At 37.7% G+C, this 27997-nt stretch overlaps 1 long non-coding RNA gene across 1 annotated transcript in view; it reads right to left on the bottom strand.

The window, feature by feature from the left end:
• Nucleotides 1-288: 288 nt before the first annotated feature.
• Nucleotides 289-27997, bottom strand: part of LOC105086806 (uncharacterized) — a 99150-nt gene continuing 71441 nt past the window's right edge. The window contains exon 5 of the long non-coding RNA XR_010384876.1: nt 289-695. This is a non-coding gene — a long non-coding RNA (uncharacterized LOC105086806). The remainder of the gene's footprint in view (nt 696-27997) is intronic.

Genomic DNA, 27997 nt, shown 5'->3' with positions numbered 1-27997 from the left:
AGCTTAACATTTCTTGATAAAGAGACTTTTTTCCCCATGAATATCTTGCTGCCTCAACTTTGTATATAATTGTTGAATAATCCATGTCAATTTCCTATCAAAAGCTAAATGTGGAAAAAATATTTTGTTGTGGCCAAACATTTTATTTCATTTCACTTTTCATGTGCAAATGTCACAAAACTGGTCAGTCAGGAAAAGTAAATTTGTTAGTATTTTTTAAATAAACCTTTATCTTCTTGAAAGTAGAAAGTAAATTATTCTGCAGGGGTTGGGGGTAAATAATGAAAAGCCATGTAGTCCAGTATAAAACAAGATTTAATGTAAACATTTGTCAGTAAATATTTCATATCAAGTAGATATTTTTGACTAATGTATTTTTGTTAATCAAATTCAGTATTTTTATCAAAACCAATTTATAAGTCTACTCACCAGTGAGAGAGAGCTTCAGTGATAAATTTTCTTGACCACTTTTCTTTTTACGTCTTATCCTTTCCATAAAGCAAGGACCCCTGAGCCTGGCCTCCAGGGTCTTCACAGTTCATCACTTGGGTCTTCATCCATCTCTCTTTTCCACACGCTATTTTGCAGGCAGGCACACTGGATGATTTGCCATCCTCAGATCAACAATATAAAACATGCAGACTTCTGTGCTTTTCAGTATGATGCTTCTTCTTTCTCCTTCCCAGCTATCCAGCCTGGATAAACAATTAATTCCTCTGTGTTTCCACGCAACTTGATACATCTACAGTTATCAAATTAATTGCTTATATATCTGTCTTCCCATATCCCCACCTCCCCAACTCCTCTGGAACAGAAATCTTTCCTTAGTCATTTTTGTGTTTCTAGTATAGAGCATAATGTTAGCATACTCTGACCTACGTAAGCATGCAAAGGTTGCCTCAACTTTGTTCATTGTTTAAATCTGCATGTATATGATTCTACTTTGTTCTGATTTTTCCAACCACTGCCAGAAAACAAGTTATTAGAGAGAGAAAGAGAGAGGGAGAATTAAAATACTTTCAGTTAATAATTGGTGATTTAAAACCGGTCAATGGAAATGATAGAATTTGTACTCCTATGTATTTTTTTTAAAACCTTATTGACTGACTCTCCTGTAACATTATCTGGGTGAGCTGTTCAATTGAATAACCACATCTTCCATCTTCTCTTTAAAACAGGGGGACATTATGTGTATTATTCTGAGAACTAAGGGAAAATATCAAGGTGGCTTACTCCTTAATAATTCTTACTAATTTAAATAATTCATATTATGTGAGGAAGCCACTGAACCAGAGTATCCTGGGAAATCAAGTGAAGAAGAGCATGTTTGCTGAAAGCCCTGATGAAAACATTAGAAAGAGGATAAATCTACACTAAGAAATGATGTGTCTATTATTAGCAACCTACGATTTATATTAAAACAGAACTGTAGACCAGATAAGCTGTCTCTCTCAGTCACCTATCATTACTTTCCACCTTTGTCTCTTTGGTACAAATGGAAAATTACATAGAATCCAGCTATTTTTATTGTAGTCAGATCTATCAATATATATATAGGCGTGATTTTTTTTATGGTTATAACTTCATCTTTGACTTCACTGGATTATAATGACACTGAGGAAAACACTGGGGCTCAGGGTTTAGCAGTGGTGTGGTAGGTAAGAGAGGTTCTTTGAGGCCATGCAAACAGACTGTCCTTGCAGCCAGTGTAGTTATGATGGAAGGTCACTCTAACTGGGACTACCATTGTTATCCATTTTCCAGCATTATTATATTTACTGAACACATAAAATATTAGAACTCCTATTTTGTGTACATATGAATGTGTACCAAGATTTCTTTTCCTAAATGTCTATTAAAATAATAAGCTGCATAACTCAAACAATCTCTCAAAACTCTCCTACCATGACATTGTATGTCTTTAAACTAAAGCAACTCTTTAAAATTCCAACAAATAATACAATAAAATAGTTTAAGAGAGAGTTAGAAGAATAGGTATAAAACACACACTAAAGTTCAGATGATGGAAAAAATTCTGTCTCAGAAATCTTAATCTTTATTCAAAAAGAAAATAAAACGTCAAAGCAATATAAATGCTACAAAGGAGCTAGCTATCATTTTTTTGTTTGTCAATATCTAGAAAGGAACAGGAATTCTACAAGGAATGATTGAAGAATATCTACCTTTTGTGAGCACACTTTCCCCGAAACATTTACCTATCCAAAGTTTTAATCCTTCCTTAAGACATTTCACATCATGTATTAAAAGAGTAGAATTTTCAAGTTATTTGAAGAATACAAAATTGAAAATATTTCAGGTTTTTTTACTGCAGAATAAGAAAATCATACTTCTATAATGGGAAATACCTTTTGTACATTCTATAACCAGCAAAGTTAGTTTCAATTTTCAGAATATTACAACACTCAACAATTTGATTTGCCTAACCTTCTTTTCAGACCAGTTTTACAGAAGACAACATTTGAAGAAGAGTGGGAAAGAAATAAGGCATGAAAGAATAAAATAATAATTTTGACTACTGGTGTACAATAGTTCTTAAGCTCAAAAAGATGCAATATTGTGCAAAGAAAGATCCACTTTACAAAGAGATCATAATGAAAGGAAAATGTTGCTAGCTTAGAGTGTGCTTATTAAAATCATAAGACTATAATCTTGTGACCTTTCTCAGAGGTGGCATTCAACACATGATGGTTGCCTCATGCTTCTTGTACACTCATCTATGTGCAAAGAGATCAAAGTGAAGCCTAAAAGTAAACAGCAAAGTGTTAGAATGTCCTAATGTGTGACGGGATCTTTTTCCCATTATGGAACCATCAAAAAGTCCTTAACCAAATTCTGGAGTTGCTCTGAGCAAAAATTATGGGATATGTGCATATACAAACACATACACCACGTAATATATTGGCCTTCATTTTCACAATGGTTTTATATTCTAAGGATTCTCAAGGTAAGAATACTATAATATTACTGCCCTGTCCTCTAGGGACCAGATGATATGGCAGTTCTGTGGGTTCTGAAACCAAAATACTCAGGTTTAAATCCTGCCTCTCCCATTCAAGGTGTATGAACTTGAAAAACTTACTTAACTCCATTTAGCAGTTTGGTCATGTATAAAATGAGGATAATACCTACTTTGTATAGTTGTTAAAATAGCACTTTAAAGAAAAACTGACAGAACTGAAAGAAGAAACAGACAAATCTGCAGGTATATTTGGAAATTTCAAAACTCCTCTCTTAAGCAGAATGGTAGTTGCCAGGGGCTGGAGGATGGGGACATGGGGTGGTATTAGTCAAAGAGTAAAAACTTTCAGTTATAAGATGAGTAAGTTGTGGAGATCTAAGGTATAGCATGGTGCCTATAGAGAACAGTACTGTATTATATTCTTGAAAATTGCTAAGAGAGTAAGTCTTAAGTGTTCTTATCACCAAAAGAAGAAAAAAGTAATTATGTGAGGTGATGGAGATTATTTCACAATATACAAGTGTATCAGATTATCACATTGTACACCTTAAACTTACACAATATGTCAGTTATATCTCAATAAAGGTAAAAAAATAACTGCTTTCTCAGCAAGCAACAGAATTAGTAGAAAGTCAGCAAGATTATAAAAGAACTGTTCAACATCAACCAACTGTCATTAAGTGACATTTATAAAACAGTCCACCCCAAAAGACCAGAATAGACATTGTTTCAAGTGCACCTGGGACAGATACAAAAATAGACTATATACTGAGTTAGAAAAGAAGCCTTAACAAATTCAAAGAATTTAAATCATACAAAGTATGTTCTCTGAAAATAATGGAATTAAACTAGAAATCAAAAACAGAACTGTACCAGGAAAAACTCCACACACTTAGAAATTAAACAACAGCAATTTAAAGTGAACAAAAATGAAAACACAATATATCAAAATTTGTGGAATGCAGCTAAAGCAGTGCTCAGAGGGAAATTTATAGCAATAAATGCTTATGTGGGCAGCCCTAGCTTTGAGTAATTCCAATATACATGAATTTCAGTTACCACAGTTTAACTAAGTAATATCAGTTCCTCAACAACACTGTTCAAACTTCAGTTACTAAAAACTAAAGATTTTTAGAATATATTTACTGTGAATAATTGCATAAAGTACAAACTTTGTTTCTAGCCCTTCAGTCCACAAATCACTATGTAAATAACAGATGAGCATTGTGATCAATGACCATTACTCCTTTCAAAGTCTGTCAATAGTTGGGGGAATCTATTATTTAGTTCATGCACAGACAGCAAAAGGTGTAGTTGTGTCAAAACCTCATTTCTCAGTTTTAAAAATCCATCTGACATTTTTAAATGTATAATTAAAAGAGGAAACTGGCCACCAAAGAAGAATGTGCAGCAAAGAAGAGAAATTAAATTTGAATCCGACATAAACAGAGTTATAGAAGAAACAGCTGGCCATGCAAATGTGGGTGGTGTTGCCCTTCAGGAGGCTCTAGACATGGAGCCAGAGGAACTCAGTGCAGGTGATCTTATTGGCAGAAACAAGGAAAGTGGTAGCAACCAAAAAGATGAAGACGTCCCAAAGGAAATGACAGTGACAAAACTTCACATTAAAGGAACAGCTGGAAATAGTTCACAACATTAGGAGCACAAAGGATAAACTGTTGGAAACCAATCCATACTTAGAAAGCAGTAAGACAAATTGTATAGATAAGATGCTTGCTCCACACAATGTAAAGTTCAAAGTACTTTCATTAAGTTTGTATAAACAAATAAAACGTTTCATGTCTCAAAAGCTATAATGTTTTAAATTACAATATATTATATGTGTTATTTTCATGGGTTACTTTTCTGATTTGCCAAATACTTATAACCAACAGTAAGAGAGTTGTTAATGTATTTACAAAAATTGTTAGCAGTCATGGAAAAATCAAACTTTTCCTCTGACTATTAAGGCTATTTTGCACCATTTCAGCTTACTTGGTCATTTCTGCAGTCCAGCTCTACCAGGCAAAGCAAGAACTGCCTGTATTACAAAAGAAGGAAAGTTACAGCTTAATAATATAATCTTCCAATTTAAGAAATTAGAGAAAGAAAAGCAAAACAAATTCAAAGCAAGCAAAGGACAAAAAAAAAAAAAAAATGTGAGAGCAGAAACAGATGAAACAGAAAAAAAAGAGAGAAAAAAAAACCCCAATGAAACCAAAAGCTTAATTTTCAAAAAGACCTCTAGCCAGAATGACAAACCAAAGAGAGAGAGAGAAATTACCAATACAAGTAATGGAAGCGAACATATCATTATATCATTACTGACCCTGAAGATACTAAAAGTATCCAAGACTGTACTACAAAACAACTCTATGCACCTAAATGCAATAACTTAGATAAAATAGAACAATTCTTGAGAAACGTAGTCAAAATGAAATACACAACCTAAATAATCTTGTATCTCTTAAAGAAATTGAATTTCTATATAAAATCCTTTTGAAAATAAAATCTACAAGCCCACATGGCTTAACTAGTAAATTATATCAAAAGTTTCAAGAAAAAAATAACAGCAATTTAATATAATCTCTTCCAGAAAATAGGAGAGAGGAGAGGACATCTCTCAACTCATTTTAGAGGCCAGTACTACCCTGATAACAAAACCAAATAAAGACAATAAGAAAACCACAGACTACTAATAACCCTCATGAAATAGACACAAAAAGATCCTCAACAAAATATTAGCAAATCAAATCCCGCAAAATATAAAACAAATAATATACACTAACCAAATGGAGTTTATGTCAGGAAAGAAAGACTGGATCAACATTCGAAAATCGATCAAGGGGGGAGGGTATAGCTCAATTGGTAGAGCACATGCTTAGCATGCACGAGGTCCTGGGCAGTACTTCCATTAAGTAAGTAAGTAAGTAAGTAAGTAAGTAAATAAATAAATAAATAAATAAAATAAAACTACCTCCCCCCTCAAAAAAATATATATAAAGAAAATCAATCAATGCAATCTACCACATTAATAGCGTAAAGAAAAAAACACATGATCATATCAATTGATCCAGAAAAAAAGACACTTGATAAAATTCAACATTCATTCATGATAAAAACCATCAGCAAACTTAGAATAGAATGAAACTTCCTCAGTCTGATAAAGGGCATCAGTGAAAAACCTACATCCACATAATATTTAATGGTGAAAGATTGAAAGCTTTCATCCTAATAGGAACAATGCAAGGTTGCCCACTCTCATCACTCCTATTCAGTATTACACTGTCAGTCCTAAGCAGAATAATAAGAGGAGAAAAAGTCGTATAGACTATAAGGAAAAAAAAAAAAACGATCTCTACTCACAGACAACATGGTATTTCCCTACATAGACAATCTCAAGGAATCTACAAAAAAAAAAGAACAAAAAACAAAAACAAAACAAAATAAAACACCTCCTAGAACTAATAAGTGAATTTAGCAAGGTCACAAGATACAAGGTGAACTTTCAAAACTCAATCACATAGTCCCATCTACTAACAATAAACAATAAGCAATCCAGAACAATATTGAAATATACACAGCTACAACAGCTGCAAAAAAAATTAAAATCTATGTTCACAGATTGCAAGGCTCAACATAGTAAAAGATGCCAACTCTTCCAAGTGGATCTACAGATAAAACACAATTACAATCAAAATCCCAGCAGGATTGTTTTGTAAATGTAGACAAGCTGATTCTAAAATTCATATGGACAAGCAAAGCCAAAGTAATTTTGAAAAAGAATAAAACTAGAAGTATCATGAATTTTAGACCTACTATAATGTTATAGTATGGTACTGGTGAAGAGATAGACACACAAGTCAGTGGAACAGAATGGAGTCCAGCTAAACCTCCACATAAATGGCCCATTAATTTTTTCTCTTTTTTCCCTATAAAAATCCTCTGTGTTCCACCTATTCATCCTTCCCTCCTCATAACTCCTAGGAACCACTGATATTTTTATTATCTCTATAGTTATAACTTTTCTAGAATGTCATATAATGGGGCTCATACAGTAAATAACATTTTCAGATTGCCTCTTTCACTTGGTAATATGCACTTGAGATTCTTCCATGTCTTTTCATGGTTTGATAGCTCATTTCATTTTAGTATCAAATAACTTTCCTTTCTATAAGTACCATAATTTATGTAACCATTCACCTTCTGAAGGATATCCTGGTTGCTTCCAAGTTTTGGCAATTATGAATGAAGCTGCTATAAACATCTACAGACATGTTTTTGAGTGGACATAAGTTTTTAACTCATTTGGGTAAATACCAAAGAGCATAGCTGCTAGATTGTAATAGTAAGAGTATTTTTAGTTTTGTAAGAAACTACCAAAATGTCTTTCCAAATGGCTGTATCATTCCACATTTCTACCAGCAATGAATGAGAGTTTCTGTTGCTCTACATCCTTTCCAACATTTAGTGTTTACAGTGTTTTTGATTTTGGTATGTAGTGGTATCTCAGTGTTGGTAGAATTTGCAACTCCCTAATAACATATGATATTGAGCATCTTTTCATATGCATATTTGCCATCTATACATCTTCTTTGATAAGGTGTCTGTTCAAGTCTTTGGTCCATTTTTTAAACCAGATTCTTCACTTTCTTATTGTTAAGTTTTAAGAGTTCTTTGTATATTTTGGATAAGAGTCCTTTATCAAATATGTCTATTGCAAATATTCTCTCCCACTCTGTGAATTTTGTTCTCATTCTCTTGAACCAGCTGATTTTTTACACAAGTGCAAAGGCAATTACATTGGGAAAAAATAGCCTTTTCAAAATGGTTGATATAATTGGACATATATATGCAAAAAAAAGTGAACCTCAATTTAAACCTCGTACCTCACACAAAAATTAACTCAAAATGAATCACAGATTTCCATAGAAATGTAAAACTATAAAACTTTTAAATAATTTTCTTCATAACTTCAATTAGGCAAAGAACCAAAAGCATGAATGCTGCCAAAAAAAAATCATAAATCAGACCTCATCAAATTAAAAAATGTTCACTCTGTGAGAGACACTATTAAGAAAATGAAAAGATAATCCATAGTCCAGGAGAAGATATTAGCAAATCATATATCTGACAAGGCTTTGTATCTAGAATATATAAAGAAATCTCTAAACTGACAAATAAGGAAACAATCTAACTTTAAAATAGTCAAAAGACTTGAATAAAGATTTCACTAAGGAGGATATACAGATGATTTGTAAGCACAAGAAAAGATGATAATTAGCCACTAGGGAAATGTAAATTAAAACCACTAGAAGGTATTGCCATACACTTGTTAGAATGGCTAAAATAAACAACACTGACAATACCAAGTGCTGACAAGGATACAGAACATCTATAACTCTTGTATACTGTTGGAGTGAAAAATGGTAAACAGCTTGGCAGTTCTTATAAAGTTATATATACTTACCATGTGCTCAAGCAGTTTCATTCCTGGGAATTTACACAAGAGAAATCAAAACTTATGTTCACACAAAAATCTGTATATGAATATTTACAGCAGACCTTCTGGTAGTCAACCAAAAACTGAGAACAATCCAAATGTCCTTCAACAGATAGATGAATAAACAAACTGTGAAACATCCACAGAATGGAAAACTACTCAGCAATAAACATTATCAATGTATGTATATCACACAACTTGGATGACTCTCAAAGACATTATGACTAGTGAAAAAAGTCAGTCCCAAAAGTTTATATATACTGTATGATTCTATTTATATGACTTTCTTTAAAACTAGATAAATTATAGTGACATAAAAGAGATCAATATTTACTAAGGATTGGGAGGAAGCAAGGGAGGGAAGGGTATAAAGGGATACCAAAAGGGAGTTTTTTAGGATGGTGAAACTGGTCTTATCTTGATTATGTTGTGATAAGACAAATCTATCATGTGTTAAAATTTATAAACCTGTACACCAAAAACAGTCAATTTTATTGTATGCTAATTTTAAATTTTAAATTAAATTTTTTTAGAAATAGCAATATATCTAGGTGAACTCATTCTAAGATGATTTTATCTTGAGATGTTGAATAGTAATTTTTTTTGTATTCTTATACATTTCTTTTCCAGTTTTATCCTGTACTATCTCTTTTGTCTCATTGCTTTTTCTTTTATTAGTACTTGTGGTGTCATTCATTCTTGTGTTACTTTAGAACTCTTTATGTTTTTATTTTAAGGAGAGTAGATATTTGGCACCAGGGAGGCATTCTTCAACTCTTATGTACATAGGAATCTGATGAGATAGATGTAAAAAAGCATATTTATTGCCCATCTCCCTCAGAAATCATTTAGAAATCTAGATTAGGTCCTTGAAAATCACCATGTGACATCAGCGTGGGAGGGTTCTACTGACCACGCTTTGAGAAGCACTGAGTTACAGGCACATGAAGCAAAAACATGAGACCATCTTTAGTTTGTTGAGTCTCTTCATGAAAAGACTCAGTTATCCTGCAAACCAGTAGAACATAAGCTCAATCTGAAGAGCTTCAGTCATTGTTACCTAGGAGTACACTTATCTTTGCCTATGGGAGTGTAAACACCAGGACTGGTATTTTAGTAATGCACCTGGCAATTTGCTAGAGATTTGATGTCTGATATAAACACTTCCCACAACTTTCACGAAAAATGGATCAAGTTTTTTCACAAGAAAAACATAATCATGGCTTGTATTTTCTCCAAAGTTATGGATTCAAATAAATTACAGATGTGCTTAACAATATGTCAAAAAACAAAGCTACACCTATAACAACATATTTGTTTAAATATTTAAATAATACACTGAACCCTATAAATGGATATACTTCTCTGTGAATGTACATATTGATATACATATATACACATACATATATATGGCATATATGCATGCAACATATACGTATGTATATGTATATACACATACATATATCTATACATAAGTGATATTGATAATAATAATAGATTCTATCAGGTATTAAGTACCTGCTGTGTACTAAGCATTGAGCTAATTGCTTTCTACTCATTTTCTTATTTCATCTTGAAGGGAGCATATTATTGTATTACCCACTTTACAGATGATAAAATCCAGGAGCCAAGAGAAGTCTCGTCTGAGGTCACACAGAAAGTCCTATGACAAGCATGTAGAAACTAAATAAATATAACTATATTGCATCATGCATTTAACCTACTAAAATGAATATACCAGCTACAGTAACAATGCACCATTTAGTTACCAATAACTCAGCTTTCCTTTAAACTTGTAAGAATTTTCTTATAATGGTTTGGAAGGCTCATATCAACAAAGTTATGCAGTAAAGTTGCAAACAATAATTTATTTGAGTTTTCCAGAAAAACTCTCTGAGGCAAGAGAACTTAAAAGCTTCTCTCAAGGTAAAAAAAATAAATAAACATTGTTCGGTTATGTGTTAACTTACATCAATTTTCTTGTTTTAATAATGTTCTACAGTTATATAAGATTTCACTCACCATAGGAAGCTGGGTGAAGGGTTGAAAGGATTCTATGCACTATTTTTACAACTTCCTAGAAGCCTATAATCATTTCAAAATAAAAAGTTAAAGTAAATAAACTTTGTGGATCCAAATATTTGAAGGCTTTCCAAAGCTAAGATATCTAAGTATGGAGAACTTACCTCATCCTTATATTAATCCTCTTTAAATCCCAAACCACAAGTTAGACACAGCTTTGGAAAAGTAAGAAGTATCTGATAGGTGTTTGTGTGTGGGGAAGAGCAGATCCAAGACCGCTAAGAGTCCTTGGCCTTGGTGCTGCTGAGTTGTTGGATCTCTTGGGATAATTGCATTTGCGAGTAACAGAGGAGCCAACACAAACTGGCTTAAACTGAAATGTACTGGCTTAGTCCAGAGAACGTTTAGGCTCCTGGTAAGGTTTGATAAGGACTCCAGTCCACAAACATACCTCTTTATTGCACCTCACTTCATTGCACTTTACAGGTACTATGTTTTTACAATTGAAAGTTGGCGGCCAACCATGCATTGAGCAAGTTTATCAGCACTATTTTTCCAACAGCATTTTCTTACTTCATGTCTCTGGGTCACATTTTGGTAATTCTCACAAGAGTTCAAACTTTTTCATTGTTGTATTTGTTGTGGTAATCTGTGATCAGTGATCTTTGATCACTATTGCAAAAAGATTGCAATTCATTGAAGGCTCAGACGATGGTTAGCTTTTTTTTTTAGCAATATAATATTTTTAATTAAGGCATGTTCATTGTTTTTAGACATAATGCTATTGCACATTTAATAAACTACAGTATAATATAAACATAACTTTTCTATGCACTGGGGAACCAAAAATTTATGTGCCTTGAATTATCATGATATTTGCTTCATTGTGGTGATCTGGAACTGAATCCACACTGTCTCCAAGGTATGCTTATAGTTGTCTGTAATTCATGGATATTTACCACCCTGGTGTGTCAGCTTTATCCTGAAACCGGCTTTCCTCATGGTAGCAAAGTATCTATAACAGCTCCAGGCCTCACATCAAGACACTACACCACTCAGAAGGAGAGAGAACTTCTGTTCTCCCAAGCTTTGAATAAATGCCATGGGCTTCACTCTGATTGGAACAACTCATCTCATGTGAACCAATCTGAACCAATCTGGGCCAATCATTGTAAACAGGGAGACGGAACTGCACTATGGGCCAGGCCAATCAGAGTCCGGTTCTAAAGCTAGAGCTCATGCCATTTATCTGGATTAGTGGCTCCTCTATCATTAAGAAGGGATGAACTGATGCTGGAGAAGCAACAATATCATCCACTGGAGATATAGTCACATTTAAACAATAGAGGCTTGCCTGCCTAATAATCACTTGAATAGTATTAACCGGAAAAATCCGTTCCTTCATTCAAATAACAGATCCATTTAATCAAGTATGCAGCGTGGAAGATATATTTTACTTAATTGGTCAGTCAATCATTTTTAAAAAACGATTAGAGAATTGAATCATTATTTCACTCTTTTAACAAGACACCTTGATAGAATGGGTATCAAAATATTGGTTAAATTTTGTATGTGTGTGTATTCAAACTATTTTTATATAGGTCTATTATTTTTCAAGGATTTTACTGGCAGTTTTCAAAGTCAATTTAAGTCACAAGTAACTTGCTCTTTTTAACAGGATTAATCAATAATCAAGTACTAATACCATCACGTTTTCTCTGCACAATGTAAATTCAACCAGTTGAAAAGCTGAGGAGAGTTGGGGAGTAAGAAAATAGTTTATTTCCTCTGCATGTTGATATATAACTGACTTATTACTACTTTCTCCCCCACCCCCAAATTTACTTGTAATTTTATCAGATCAACTGGTTATTTTGGCACCATAAAGCCACAATATATATTCAAGCTCTTGGCCCAGTAAATGAACTACAATATTATGGAAGCATTTTTCATGTGCAAATGTGCACTGTGAAGCACACCAACCTGAAAACCAACAGCAGTTTCCTCTAAAACTTGCAAATCAGCTCTTAAAATTGATCTTCTTTAACCATCTGGTCATAGTGCTAAACAACTTAGAAGAAAAACTGTCTCACATTTTTATTGGCTTGAGAAAGGGTAAAGTTTTGTTTGCAATGTTTTCCATTAATCTTGTTTTCAAAGGAACCACTAGAGAGACACTGCTATCATTACACCTGCCATGGAAAGCTCAGACACCTACTGTGCGTATATACTATTTTTGATCTAGAATTGTTCTTTTCCACATACTCCCACTTAATGTTTCACTGTTTTTCTCTTCTAGTCACATAGTTCTTTTTAAAAAGGGTTATATATACACAAAAAGACCTTTTCATTTCTTTCTTCTTTTGATTTATCATCTTATCCTGATTGATTCATGGTTATTTCCCTCCTGTATTTTAATTATAATGTGTCATCTTCTACTTGATTTTCTTCAGTTTATTTAAAGCAAAGACCATGCATATCCACTAAGTCGCTTTAACTTTTAAAATACAACATACATTTTATTTTTTTCATGATTTCTAGATCAGTATATTTTTAAATAATTGAGTGCTCTTCTTCACAAATTCACAAAAAGAAATTTTGCTCCTCTTTCTTTCAAGATTTAGTCCTCAGGGATAGCTTTGAGCTTTCCTGGAACAGAAGAAAGATCACAAGCCAATTTACTTATAGAAAAAAAAAGTATGTTAACTGAACAACTGTAAGAAGAATTGTTCAAATGTAAGATTTTAGAAATTTCAAAACCACATACCACATATTTCTCTTACCGTCTGATCTAAATGTGGCTCTGTTCCAAATTATAGTTTTTAAAAATGCAAAACTAATTTCTTAAATCAACATAATATTCTGTAGCATAAAAAAATTAGAAACAGGCCTTCAAGAAGACAATTTTCACCATCAAAGTTATTTTCCTTTAGCTATTTCCTCTTCCCTCTCCAAATATCCATGACCAAACTACAATGCGAGTTGTCTTGAAATAAAAATATATTGATTCCCAGTGACCTCTGGCAAACATTAACATCTTTTTCTTGCTTATATAATTTAACCTTTAACCAGGAAAGAAAAGAAAGGAAGAAAGGAAGGAAGAAAGGAAGGAAGAAAGGAAGGAAGGAAGGAAGGAAGGAAGGAAGGAAGGAAGGAAGGAAGGAAGGAAGGAAGGAAGGAAGGAAGAAAGGAAGAAAGGAAGAAAGGAAGAAAGGAAAGGAAGAAAGGAAGAAAGAAAGGAAGAAAGAAAGGAAGAAAGAAAGAAAGAAAGAAAGAAAGAAAGAAAGAAAGAAAGAAAGAAAGAAAGAAAGAAAGAAAGAAAGAAAGAAAATAAAGGAAATAAAGAAAGAAAGAAAGAAAGAGAAGAAAGAAGGAAGGAAGGAAGAAAGGAAGGAAGAAAGAAAGAGACGGAGGAAGGGAGGGAGGGAGGGAAAGAAAGAAAAGAAAGCTACCATTTTGCAAGGATACCTTTGTCTTATATTCTCAGGAAGACATATGCCAAATAATTTAGTAATTATATGAGTCTTCATGCTTTTTGCTCTACTGAAATAACTGTGTAGCCCAAAGACAAATGGTCTCAGAGAAGGCAAAGCTAATGGTTCTGCTGTTATGAATTCACCTCACGAGATACACCTTTACATCTGGTCACAGTGAGGAAAGGACTCTAACCATCTGTGTTCTGCACACACCATCCAACCTCAGTTGCATCTCAGGGAGAAACCACCCCACCGGACCCGCGCCCCAGCCCTGCAATGGCATCACACTGACTTGCTTTCATCCCAAACTCTGCTCCTGTTTCTACACATAACCTCTTGTTTTCCTCCAGATGTAGAAAGGAGGAAATTACAGCACCAACCTCACAGGGTTGGTATGAAGATTCAGTGAGATAATATACCAAAGATGCATGACACATAGATTTTTCTTAAAAATAAATTCCCAGTATCACTCTCTTTAAAAGATCTAGAGTAAGATTGCTTTTCTTTTAAGTCTTTTCATAATCTATATGGAGAGAGTTGAGGAGAATCTTCAAATGTCAACCATAAGGTAATTCAAAGATACTGACTCATTACAATCAACATTATTTGATTTGTTCTTTTCCATACAGCAAAGGTACACCCCTGGTGTAATAATTTAATACAGAAAAAAGCTCATGTTTTTCTTAAAAAAAAAAAAAAACCCAACTGAATACTACAATAGAAACACCTATAAAAACTTACTACCAGCCATGCATACATATTAGTCATTTAATCTTTAGAACTCTAGTACTATTATTATTATACCCATTTTAGAGATGGGAAAACTGAGTAACACAGAACTTAATTTCCCCAAGAGAACCAAGCAAAAGAATGGTAGAGCTGTGTTCTGAACCCAGCAGAATCTATGTGTTTTAACTACTATATAATGCCTCCCCATGGATGAGATTCTATAATTGGGCCATGCTATCATTAATGCCCAGCTAGTGTTTGGTTCCCACAGGATGTGAACCAGTCCTTTCCTAGGAGACACCTGCAAGGCCCCTCTTGAGATGGCAGGTTGCAGTTTCCTATCCAGATGTAAAACAGTACACTTACAACCCCGCCATTCAGCTCTAGTCCCTAAGGATTTGGCCTTGAAAACAAACATGTTTGATGATTTGAACTATCTTTATGGTTATTAATAAAAATCATCCAGAATGCATTCATGTTCCTCTTGTGCTCACAATTAAGTATGAGAACTGTTGCAAATCTGCAGAAACTTGGAGCACCTTACTCAGAAACTTCTGGCTAATGTACAAATCTACCATTTCATTGTGATGTAATTAATCAGTATCACCTGGGGATGAGAACTAGTATGCTGGATCTTGGGCTTGATTATGTTGGATTTTGAATGGCAGTTTATTCCCTAAAATCAAGTTTCCCTCATCACCTACATTTGACAGGTTTTGCGGTGATCATGGTGTGTCCCTCAGTAGCTCAAATTATGCTGTACCTCAGAAACTTACACAACATTGTAAACTGACTATATTTCAATAAAAATATATATATTCAAAAATTTAAAAATAGAATAAATTAAATTAATTAAAATTAAAATTTTATGGCAGATGCCATGGAGCGCCCCCTCCAGAACTGAGACAAGTATTCCCCAGCCGCTGCAGGTAGTGACTGCTGAGAGTTTTCAGCTGAGCCTCTCTGCAGGGGTTGTTTGTATATAAAGAGTCACCTTACCCAAATTTCTGCCGCCTCCTCTGGGTCGGTGCACATCCAATGATGCTTAATATTGAGATCTAAGGCCCCGACCTCTTTGCCTCTATCTGGGACACTCTGGGACCATCCCAGCTCCACTGCACCCCATGGGATCAGCTGAGGCCTTTGTTGGAACTGCATTAAAGTTCAACCTCACCCCCTGCTCAGTCCTCTTTCCTTCATTCTCCCAGAATTATTGATCCCAAGAACACCCGCCAGTAAATCTCCTACCACAAACCTCTGCTTCAGAATCTGCTTTCTGGGAACCTGACCTTCAACAGTTGTTTAACAAGAAAAAACCTCCAGGTCATCTGGAAAAAACATTTCCTACCTTCTGCAGACCACACTGGCCTCGTCCCCAGCCTTCCCATGATGAAAAATATTTGTATTCTGTGCCATACTGGCAGTGTCTCTGACAAGGACATTTTCTCAGGTCAATATAATTATGAAAATTGCTTCAGTCAAGGGCTGTCACTGAAGAACTTTACTATAAACTCAACACATAAGTCAACCCCATAACATCATCTAAGAAACGTCTACAATTTAATGTTGAAAAAGATAGCACGGTCTGCAAAATAAGCAGTAATAATTTTACTGGACTATTGGCTCAACCTCTGAAATTCTAATTTCTTAAGAGTGGGCAACAGTTCAATTGAAAATTATGATTTTAATGATCATAAAGTTTCATAAACCACTGATCTCAGGTAAAATACAGAGTATATTCTTCTAGAATATGCTGCTTTCCCTCCAATTCTTCAAGAGAATCCATGCAGCTCTCCAGAACCCTCCACTTTGTTTGCTCAAGATTAAGAAGTTTTCATTCCCATAAATGGAGAGATGACATCAAAGCAAGGTGTGCTCCACAGCAGAGAGCTTTGTCAATGACCGACCAATACCATAGTGTCTTTTTATATATACTAATCTTGGGCAGCTTTTTTCCCAACAGAAATAGACTTTTCTAACAAGAAAAAAAGTTCTGTTGGACAAGAGCTTAAGAACAGGCACATGCACACACACATACAAAACACAGCATCTCTTCAGCAACAAAACCTTTAGTTTTTACAAAACTACTCCAGTCTTAAAGCATTTTACTGGTAACTATGAGATGTCAAGTGGACCTATATATATGGGGCCTACATGGACCTAAACAATTTTCCAAAGAATCTAAAATATGAACCTAAGACTAAGATTAATAAATTATTATTGCATTTACCAGCCAAGCTTCCTAGAATCTATCACTTTTCACTCACTGATCACTTTTTATTGATTTAACTTTACATTTGGAGCTTCCTTTATATGAGCTCTAGATTTCTTTAGTTTTATCTCCTGTTCAAAAAAGACAAGTGATTTAAACCGAAATTGGTACTGATTTCCTCTTGTTTTACTTACAGCCAGCTGTATTTTCCAAAGATGACTGCAACAGCATCCCCCATCTTTCTCGCTTTTCTTATCATATGATCATGCCATCGCTCACATGAAGTCGGAGTGCCTATGTCACCCTTTCTTTGAAACTGGCTGCATCCTTGTGACTGTCTTATCCAAGAGTATGGCAGAAGTGACGCAATGTGACTTGTAAGGTTAGACGATAAAACTCGTGCACTTCAGCCTTGGTCTCTGGGGGTCTGCTCTTAGACCCAGTTGCCATGCTGTAAGGAAGTCCAGGCAGCCTGAGCGAGGGCACCCCTCCATCAGGGACGACTCTCTTTGAAGGCCAAAACTGGGTTAGGATCTCCCTTACATATTTTCATAATACTGTGTATCTTCTCCTACAGATCCATTCAAACAATAGCAATTAGTTACTTGAATATTTATTCATTTATAGTCAACTTCTCCCACTAGAATTTAATTTCAGGGAGACCTCAGCTGAGTCTGTCTTATTCCTGTCTCCCTTATGTCTAGAATGCCTGCCACGTAAGGTTCAGTCAACAAATGCTGATGAATTTAAAAAGGAACGAAACGGCCGAGCACCTGGCAACGTTTCACATCATCGGGTATTTGTGAATTTCAGGATAAGGTACAGCTCTTTAGAAGCTTACAAAAGGGACCGTGACTATTGCACTAAAAATTAGATGCTAATAAAGTTTAAATCTGAACAAAGCTGGGCATGCAGGAGGTGTTTATATGCACCGGCATGTTTTCAGTTATTTGGTTCCACACCCCTCTTTTTGGGAAGAACTGTCCCTTTGCAGCCTCTCACAAAGCTCCAGGGTCCCCATCGGGATGTTTCAGATGTGTCTGTGGAATGGATCACCTCATTTGCCCAGAAATGCCTCCATGTTTCTCCTTTCTTGCTCAAACCCACTATAGTGATATAGTTGTAAATGAGAGTTAGTCATGGATTTTGGTGCTACTGACATTTTGAACTGGATAATTCCTTGTTTTGCAGGGGAGGCAGGGACTGTCCTGAGTATTGTGGGATGCAGAGCAACATCCCTGGCCTCCACCCGCCAGACAGCAATAGCAACACTCCCTTATCCCCCATCACGTCCTCCCAAGTTGCAATAACTAAAAAAGGTCTCTGGACTATGCCGGATGTCCCCAGCAGGAAAAACTGCCACTAGCTGAGAATCGCTGGTTATAGACAAAACACAGAAAAGCTGCCTGGCAGCCACGCAGCCCCTGTCTAAGGAGCACAGTGCTGTTCACGGCGACACCAAGGGTGTCAGTGCCCACACAGTGTGGCTGCTGGCCTTCCCAGTTTCCCTTATAGCCAGGTCCAGGCAGGTCTGGCCTGATGCTCCATCATCTCATTTTGTTCTGTGTTGGGACTGTGTGTCTGCTGACCCCTCCACGTCACGTACTCTTTACCCTCCTCTCAGGCTTACTCTGCAATAAAATCCTCAAAGCAATGCTTTTGTGCATTAAATACCTTCTGGAGGTTTTAGACAGTTCTTTTACCCATATTCTCTCTTTTACTGTAATCCTTCTCATAGGGTCTGGGATAAGGACAACTGGCCCATCCAGAGTACCCGTCACAGAGACATGCGACACTGGGATTCTACTACCCACAAAGGGTCCTTCAGGATTCAAGACATTCCCAAATATAGAGGAATCCTAGGATGAGCACGGCTTAGGTTCAGCCTGGGACCTTCACCATAATCAGGTGTGAAATAAGTAATGCACATAGCAGGACAGAGCAATGAATAACAATACTGAGCTCCTGGTCACGTTTCTATTCCCAATTCTTGCTGGAAACATTTGTTAAAAACCAATAGCTAACATTGCTCAGGGGGATGCCAGGCAAGTAAGTGTCATGAAATGGGTATCTCTCCACATCCCTTAAAGAAACCCAGGCTTTTCCAATGGTCATGTACCAAATGGCATTCCCTCAAAGACATCTCCCCATTTCAGTTCATTAAAATTGATGTTGTCTCCCAAGTCCCAGGCAGGAGAGATTCAGTCAGCCACACGGCTTTCTGCTTTCCTGCTGGTCTGTTTATAGAGGAGGCAGCCTGCTTACAAATTACTGAAACAGAAAAGCCAGATAATGATGTGTTTTGAGAACAGCCTCAGAAGCATTGCTCGTGCTCACTCCCTCTTGTGTTTTAGGTGCCGGTATTCCCTGGCTGTGAGAGTTCTGGTCTAATGAGAGTGATGCAGCTGTGGCCCAGCCCCCACATAGCTCCCTTTAAAAAGCAGGGATTCCTGTGCAAAGAGCTAGACGGAGACACGTGGTGGCCACTGTCTGTGACTTTAAGGCTTGCGATCGCAAATACCCTCACCTCACATTGAAAAGTTAGAATGAGGAGAATCTGTCTTCTTTCTCAATATTGCTCTGGAGATAAATTAAAGGGTGTCTTCCAAGACTAACTGAATCACCTCCTCTTGCTTCCGTTGCTATGTGGAATGTTTGTAGATTATTTTCTGTTGTTTAAAAGTTCAGATAACTCTTTACCTTCTGTGGAGTGATCGACATTGGAAATCATTTTTCGGCAACAAGAATGATGGGAGTGTGATGTGAGGTTATTTTCTCCCACAGCAAAATAGGTATATGTGTTGTTCTTATTGCATTTGTGAGTAGGAAGGTTCTAGAATCTCAAATAGTGCAGGACATGAATATTCAGGTTATGATGAAATAGACTCATCAGTCACACAGATGCCGATGACTCTGACCCGCCTGCCCTGTATAATAAGGAACCTGTCGGTGATGCACTCGGGATGCAGAGCATGTGCTTCAAAGGAAGATGCAGCTGAGCAGAGCAAAGAGGAGCACCCTCTTCCTTCCCAAAGGGGACAAGTGCCTGAAGAGTCACAGGTCACCAGCCAGTGGTGCTTAACAATCACCTGAATCATAAACAGTATCAGGCTCACCAGCTTTGAGCGAGAAAAGAATGTTCTTTCATCTTAAGCAAGGATTTCTGTCAGCCAATTAAATCTCAGTTCAATGGAAAACGATCTCAGGCAATCGTTCTTTGATTTGTAAGAAGAAAAAAAAATAGAATATTAAAAATAAAAGTTCATGACTGACCATAACCTTAATAAAACTTTGAAGGGAAGAAAAAAGCAATACAATATTATCAAAATTCCATCACCAATCTGCAAAGCAGATTCCAAATCAGCTCAACTGAAGCTTTCCTTTAGAGTGAAGCTTAACAGCTTCTCTGTCTTACCTATTAGACTCTCTATGTGCTTGACAGTGGATATCAGTTTTTGTTTCAAGCCTCTCTAGGGCAAGAATTGCTGAATTTTTTTCACATAGACTCTTTCCTAAGAACCAAAGCAGGTAAGCATCATTAGGAGTCAAAAGGGGAGAAAGTGTAATGCAGAAGTCATGGCATTTGAAATTACTAAGCCTGCTCGGGGTAGCATTCGGGGTAGACTTCTGAGCTCTTCTGCTTCTCTTTACATTGTCAGCTAACTGCAGAAAAGTAAATGTGGTGGAACAAATGAAGTAAAAATGGCAGAGAAAGGATATTAAATAAGCATATTCTGAAATGCTCTCAGGAACAACAGGAGCTGTGCCAAATAATAAGCATAAACAAAATGTTAAGCTAAATGTAGTTCAAACTGTCAAAACTTTCAATATTTATTTAAATGCCCGTTTACCATTGCCGTGACCACTGCTGGAATGGCTTTGCCGCTGTATTGGAAGTATCGAGTCTGTGAACTGAACATAGACATGCAGGAGAAGAAAATGTGTTCAAATTCTAGTGTTCAGATGTGTCTATTCTAGTTCATCATGTGAATTCCCAGTAGGACGTTATTATCTGGACTGCAATTTGGCTACAGTGCAGTGATGCTCTGTCCAGATCCTCTGCTGATGGTGGGTACCCCCAATTCCCACATGCTGAGGGCTCACAGCTGCATCCCACACTGGGAATTGCCTCGGCCACAGAGAACTGCTTCACGCAAGGTCACATCTCCCAGGGAGGGTGGTCCCACAGCTAGTGACTAGCTGCTGTGGGGGTCTAAGGCCAAGCTCCCCTGCCTCAATGTACGAGAACCTGAAGGATCAGCCCTGCTCTAGTGCTCCCTCTGGGATGTGGGAGCCTCACTTGCAACTGTATGGAGGTCAACTTCTTGGTCTCCTCATCTAATCACCCTGACTTCCTTGCCAGTGTATTTCCCAAGAACCCTCCCCAACAAGCCCTCTCCTTCTGTCTGCAACTCCTTGTCTCAGAATCTTTTCCAGGGACCCAGTTTAAGCAGGTTGATGCAGTTTTAGGAAGAAGACCCTAAACTGGGATTTGGGAGCCAGCTCACCAGCTGGCCACGAGGACAGTAGATGGCAGAAAGTGGTAAGTAGGATGCAGCACGCAAGTTGTTAAAACTTTCACTGGTGGTCCCATGGGTGAGACAGCAGCAGAAGGGGAAGCACTAGCCAAGGCAACGCCTCTTGCATTTGAGGGACAGGAGGAAAGATGCAACTCCAAGAATGGAACTGGGTGGCTGTTGAATGCCATTGATTTATGAAAAGAAGTAATAACTAACTGAGGGTGATCAAGCACTGATTCAAGGCAGAAGTGAAAGCAACGATGGCGCTGCAGGACCTGGCTAACAGATACCACTAGAAACTCAAAAAGTATGACTGTGTCTGTGGATTCTAAGAGAATGTCAGATCAAGGGGAAAAGGAGAGGATGTGAAGTTGGATTAGGGAGAGTTTATTAATACTCTTTCAGAATACAGATTTAATACTTTGGCAAGGACCCCGGGACACAATGCTTATACACTGCTAGGCTGGCTCTTGGAAACTGAGAGAAAGCAAGAGCCCACGCTAAGTGAAGCAGAAATGTCAGAACAGTGGACAAGATAAGGAATCAGAAGACTCAGAAAGGTGGGCATGGTAAAGTAGATATATTACAGAAAGCCGACTCTTTTCTGCAAGTCGGCACACAGAACACTCCCTTTGCCGACGCAGTAAGAATGCACTGGTGAGAAAGGCACCAGCATTAATGAAAAGCTCAGCCGTGGCCATATTCTGAAGTGCAGGACCAGGACTGGCAACAGCATTTGCAAGGCCCGGTACAAAATGCAAATGTGGGATCTCTTGCTTAAAAGGAATTTCAAGACTGCAACAGCAGAGCATTGAACAAAGTGTGGGGCCCTTCCAAATGGAGGGCTATGTGCAAGTGCACAGGGGACAGTCACAGTGTCAGTCATGAGTGGGGCTAATGGGAAAACCTGTCATTACAGAACTGGGATCCCACAGGACAATGAAGATGACAGAATTCTGAAAGAACAGAGACCAAGTGGCAGCACTTAACCCTCAGAAGCAAGTGAGCACAATCATCACAATAAGAAGCAAGGCTGGTGGAGCAGCCAGGGGAGCCTGACTCAGAGAACAATGGGGATGGTCAAGAGAAGGCCGTGTTCGTGGTGGCAACATAGAGAGGCAGCAGATGAGAGTTGTCCTGTACATCAATCATCAAGATGATCAGGAAGCTGAGAGTGTAATAGAAAAGAACAAATTTGATTCCCTATTAGATCTGTTCCTTTGGCTTTAACTCTGTGCCGTTTTCTAGGCTTAGTCTTCCTGGCTCTGCACCTTTTGTAAAACAATGTTGTCTAGAGCCTGAAATATACAGGATAGCCTATTCTCAAGGCTCTGATCTTTAAGGATATTAACACTTCTGCACTCATATAAAGACAACAAGTTGCAGAATAGAAAATAACATTTGTTTTGTTGAAGGTTTTACAGGGGCACCATGACCTGACCTACACGGACAGCCGCAAGAACAAAGGATTCCAGGAACAAAGAATTCCTGCACCAAGAAGTTTGCAACAACCAACCATGCCCACTCCCCTTTTTAGTACAAAAGGAGCCTGAATTCTGACTTGGGGAAGATGGTTCTCCAGGACATTAGTTTGCCATCTTCTCGGTTTGCTGGCTTTCCAAATAAAGTCACTATTCCTTGCCCCAACATCTCCTCTCCCGATTTATTGGCCTGTCACGCAGCAAGCAGAACGAGTTTGGACTTGGTAACAGGAGCAGCCACCTCAATAAAAACTGAGTCTCTCTTGCCCAATGTCCAGATATGAGCTTGCTCTCAGGCCCAGAATCCATGGACTAAAGAAAGGCCAGTTTCCTCTGAAGAGAGAGTCTGAAGCTCAGCAGTAAGTATACTTAGTAGTAAGTTCCCAAGTGCTTCTTCAAAGGGACTAATGCCATTTACTTAAGTAACTGTATGTTGAGGACAAAGGAATGCCCAGACCTTTCCAGAATTGAAAGAGTCTAAATTGGCATTGATACTCAGGACCCAAAGCATCACCATGGTCCCCCTTTTGGGGCACAGAGAGGCCAGTAATATATGGAGTCTCAGCGTAGGTCCATCTCACAGTTCATTCACTGGGTCCATGAATCTATCCAGTGGTCATTTCTACCAGACTCCAAATATATCATGGAATGGCCATGAGAGTTGACAAAATCCTCACATTGGTGCCTTAATATGTGGTGTAAGAGCAATCAGAGTGGAGAAAGCCAAGAGAAAGCTCTGAAACAGCTCCCTCCTTGACCAAGATGGTAAATCAAAGCACAGGTTCATAGGGGTGGGGTGGCACTGCCACCTTCATAGTTTAAAGAAAGCAGGGATGGTGGTCTCCATGAGTTCTCAGTCTAATCAGAGTCAGGTTCCTCAAACACCACATGAATTATGGTGGAGGAAAAGGAGCTGCCACCAAATTAAACGAGTATTAGTCCAAGGGCAGCTGCTCTGCTGGATGTGGATTTGCTGTAACAGGTTAACACAGCTCATAGCATGGCGAGGCTACCTTTAATCTGGTAATCTTTCATTCTTTTCTCTCCCCATCATGAAGGGGGTCAGAAGCATTTTGCATTTCAATAGAACAGAAAATAGTATACATCTATGGTATGCATCTAATAATAGTATCTGATACGCCCCAGGGCTGTATTATCTCTCTCGCCCTTGTTAAAATATGGTCTGGGCTGTCATTTTGCACAACGTCACATTGGTTCACTATATTAATGACATTAGGCTAATCAAACCAGATGAACAAGAAGTGGCACAGACAACAGAAGCCTTGGTTAAGACACAGGTGACAGAGTATGGGACATAAATCCCATGGAAATCTTAGGAAGCCATCACATCAGTGATGTTTCCAGGAGTCTGGGGTTTGCCAGAAAAATCTCTTCTGAAGTTAAGGACAAATGAGTGCTTATTGAACCTCCTAAGACAGAAGCATGTTGCCTTATAAGACTTGTCAGTTCTAGAGGCATCTCATTTCCCTACTCAGGAATACTATTTGGACCTATTTGGCAGGTAGCAAGGAAAGCTGGTGGCTTTGAGAGAAGCCAAGAGCAGGTCCAGTCTGGGATCTACACAGCCCTACCTCTCAGGTCATACAACCTGGCGGACCCTATGGTGCCAGAGGTGTGCATCGTGGGAAAAGGCACCATGTGGAGTTTCTGACTGTTTCTAATAGGACAATCACAATGTGGCCCACAGGGTTCCAGAGCGAGGCCACGCAGTCCACAGAAAAGAACTGTACACCACTCGAAAAACAGCTCCTAGCATTGCCCTTCTATTGTCTGACTGTGGGATCCCAAGTGATCACAGAGTTGGACCATCAAGAGCTGGGTCTTTCGTGCCCACTAAGTTAAAAGGTTGGGCAGGTCCAGCAGCAGTCCAGTGTATAATAGAAAGTTCTGGATTAGATGCAAACTCAGCCAGCGAACAAAGTAAGCTGCCTAATCAGGTGACCTAGACTCATACCTGAGCCACACCTGTTGTTTCATCACCTCTCGCTCAGCTCACATCTTTGGCCAGATGCAGGGGGCCTTTATGACCAGCTGACAGGGGAGGAAAAAAAGGCCAAACTTGTTTCTTGGATGAGTTAACTCAGTAAATAGGTACCAGGCTTGTCCTCGTTTCATGTGATCTCACTCAATCCTTATGGCTAGGCTGAAAAAAGGCTTCATGAGGTCAGAAAGTTTGTCTTATTCACCATTTAATCACCAGGGCCCAGTACAGTGTCTATATAATAGGTATTCTTCCAACAAATATTTATTGATCCCATAATATCTTCCGAGTCCTGTGCTATGCAGCAGGGATACAACAGTAAACACAATGGAACTTACTAAGTTATAGTAGATTTAAAAAATATTTGTTGAAGAATGTAAGAACAACAATATTTCATCATCCAGGATCTCATCAGGAATCAGAATCCAATTCAAATGGCTAAAAATTCTTTCTCATGATATGGTCGGAGACCAGAAATAGTGGGAATCCTTTACCACCCCTAGACCTACAGGCATGAGAGGTGGGGAAGGTGTTAGAGGGTCAGATTTGGAAGTATGAAGCCAGGACCATCAACAGAAGCAATAGTTGAGGGACCTAGCCATTGCATAAAATATGGTCCACAGCAGGAAGAGAGCCAGGAAGAAACAGATCACCTCTCTCTTCTTACCATCCAATCTATATCAGTCTCTGTCTTTGGCAACAACTGGAAGCCAGCTCACTTGCATGGAAAAACCCTAGTGATGTGGTCTGCAGGGATCTCCTTCCCAAAGAACTAATCAGTGCAGAGAAGATGAAACAGCAGATGTGGGAGTTGGGAAAGAGGGTAAATGGAGAAAAGAGAATAGACTCCTTTTCTCCATTTTAACATATGAGAAAACTGAAGCTATCCTGCATCACACAAATGAACTGCAGAGACAGTATTCAAACTCAGGGCAAACAATCCCAAAGTCATTGCTTTTAACCAGTACCTTATTTTGACTCACGATATTCTGATTTCTGGAAAACCTGAAACTGTAGATTGCATAAATTATATCTTATATTCCCATAAGCACCTATAAATTAGTCTCAGTGAATATCAGTTGATAAGGTGACAATGCCCTAATGACACACCTGGAAATTTGATCATAGAAAGTCATGTAATGGCCAACTCACTTCAAAGGGGAGTACGCACCATGTCTGAGGGTTGCTGACCTTTACAAAGGACAGTCTTTGCCATATTGGCCCTAGTGATAAGCTGGCATGAAATAACAAGGGAAGGTGTCATACTCCCTGCCCCTCCTCTGCACATCTAGGCTTTATACTCCTTGGCAGGGGGACGTGAAGGCTTCCCGGCAGGTATGCACCATGGTAGTTTTAAATGAATCCATTTCCAGATCCTCAACTTCCATCTGTATCCCCTAAATCTGCCCAATACTGTGTCTGCAGGCTGCTAGTTCTCCATTTCCACTTCTTATCTCATAATCACTGTTCCCTCACTTTGTAAAAGAAAGGCGTACTCTCACTCACTCTGAGACCTATCATGATATCTTGCCCCATAGTTTACTAGCTTGCCTGACACCAAACAAAAGAACACTTGGAGGCCATATTGCTCTTGAGGGTCAGTCTTTTACATGCAAATGAAGAAATACTCAGGGCAACGTGCTCTTCTTTAGCTAGCTAGCTAACTAGTGTTCTGAGTATCTATTTAATTATCTTAGAATTAGTGTTCTATACTACTCAGCCGAAAAAAAAAAAAAAGAATAAAATAATGCCATTTGCAGCAACATGGATGTACCTAGAGATAGTCATTCTAAGTGAAGTAAGCCAGCATGAGAGAAGAATACCATACAATATCATTCATATGTGGAAGCTAAAAAAAGAGAAAAAGAGGACACTAATGAACTCATCTACAAAACAGAAACAGACTCGCAGACATAGTAAACAATCCTATGGTTACTGGGGGGAAGGGGGTGGGAAGGGATAAATTTGGGAGTTTGAGATTTGCAAATGTTAGCCACTATATATAAACAGATTTAAAAAAACAACAAATTACTTCTGTATAGCACAGGGAACTATATTCAATATTTTGCAATAACCTTTAATGAAAAAGAATAGGAAAACGAATATATGTATGTGTGTGTGTGTGTGTGCATATATATATATACATATAGTGAACGAAAATACTGCAATGTGAGTGAAAACACTGCAACCATATCAGTAAACAAAGAATGCTGAAACCAAGTCATCCGCGGCTGCCGCCACCCCCCAGTGGGGACAGGCCTGCAGCCCAGCCTCTGCAGCCACTCACAATGGTGCACTCTGTGCGGACTCAGAATAAGAAAGGACAGGATACTGGCCCTAGAGAGCTAGGTGCTTGTCAAAGGAATGAATTCAATGAGCCCAAATGTTTGCTTCCTCCCATACATAGAAAAGCACTAAATTCTTTAACTTGAGATGCCTGGTTTTCTTTAGATAACAAGTAATCTTTTATTGTTCCAACTACCTGGTCTTTGTTGTAAAGCGTCTATATATCCTAGCTCCTCCCCTACCTCTTCAGAGCAGTTCCTCGGAGTGATCTTGAGGCTGTCATCCCGGCTCGAGTCCTCCCGCCAAATAAAACATAACTCTCAACTTTTAGGCTGCGCGTTTATTTCAGTCAACAATATATATATATGCATGACTGGGACATTGTGCTGTACACCAGAAATTGACACACTGTAACTGACTATACTTCAATTTAAAAAAACAAAATAATTAAAGTATTAAACAAAAAAGAATTAGTATTCTAAAATGAGATGGCTGTCACCAGGATGTATGTTAATAAATGTATTTAAATGAAAAAATAAACTCAGATGTTTCTAATGAAAAATAAGTCTGATTTGGTTGAATGATTTGACAATAAGAACTGGCTTTGTTAATTAGATGAGGTGGCAACATGTACCATAAACTGAATAAGTTAAATCCATAGGTCCACAGTTTTGATAAAAATACATTAAAAATCCTCATGCAACATAGAATATGTTGGAAACTACATCCTTTGTAACTAAACTCATGACACGTGGACTGAAAAATATGGGGGGTACACATCTTTTT

The sequence above is a fragment of the Camelus dromedarius genome, chromosome 2, assembly GCF_036321535.1.
Source record: "Camelus dromedarius isolate mCamDro1 chromosome 2, mCamDro1.pat, whole genome shotgun sequence".
NCBI lineage: Eukaryota > Metazoa > Chordata > Mammalia > Artiodactyla > Camelidae > Camelus > Camelus dromedarius.
The sequence above is the reverse complement of the archived record's forward strand: the minus strand, read 5'-3'. Positions and strand labels throughout refer to the sequence as shown.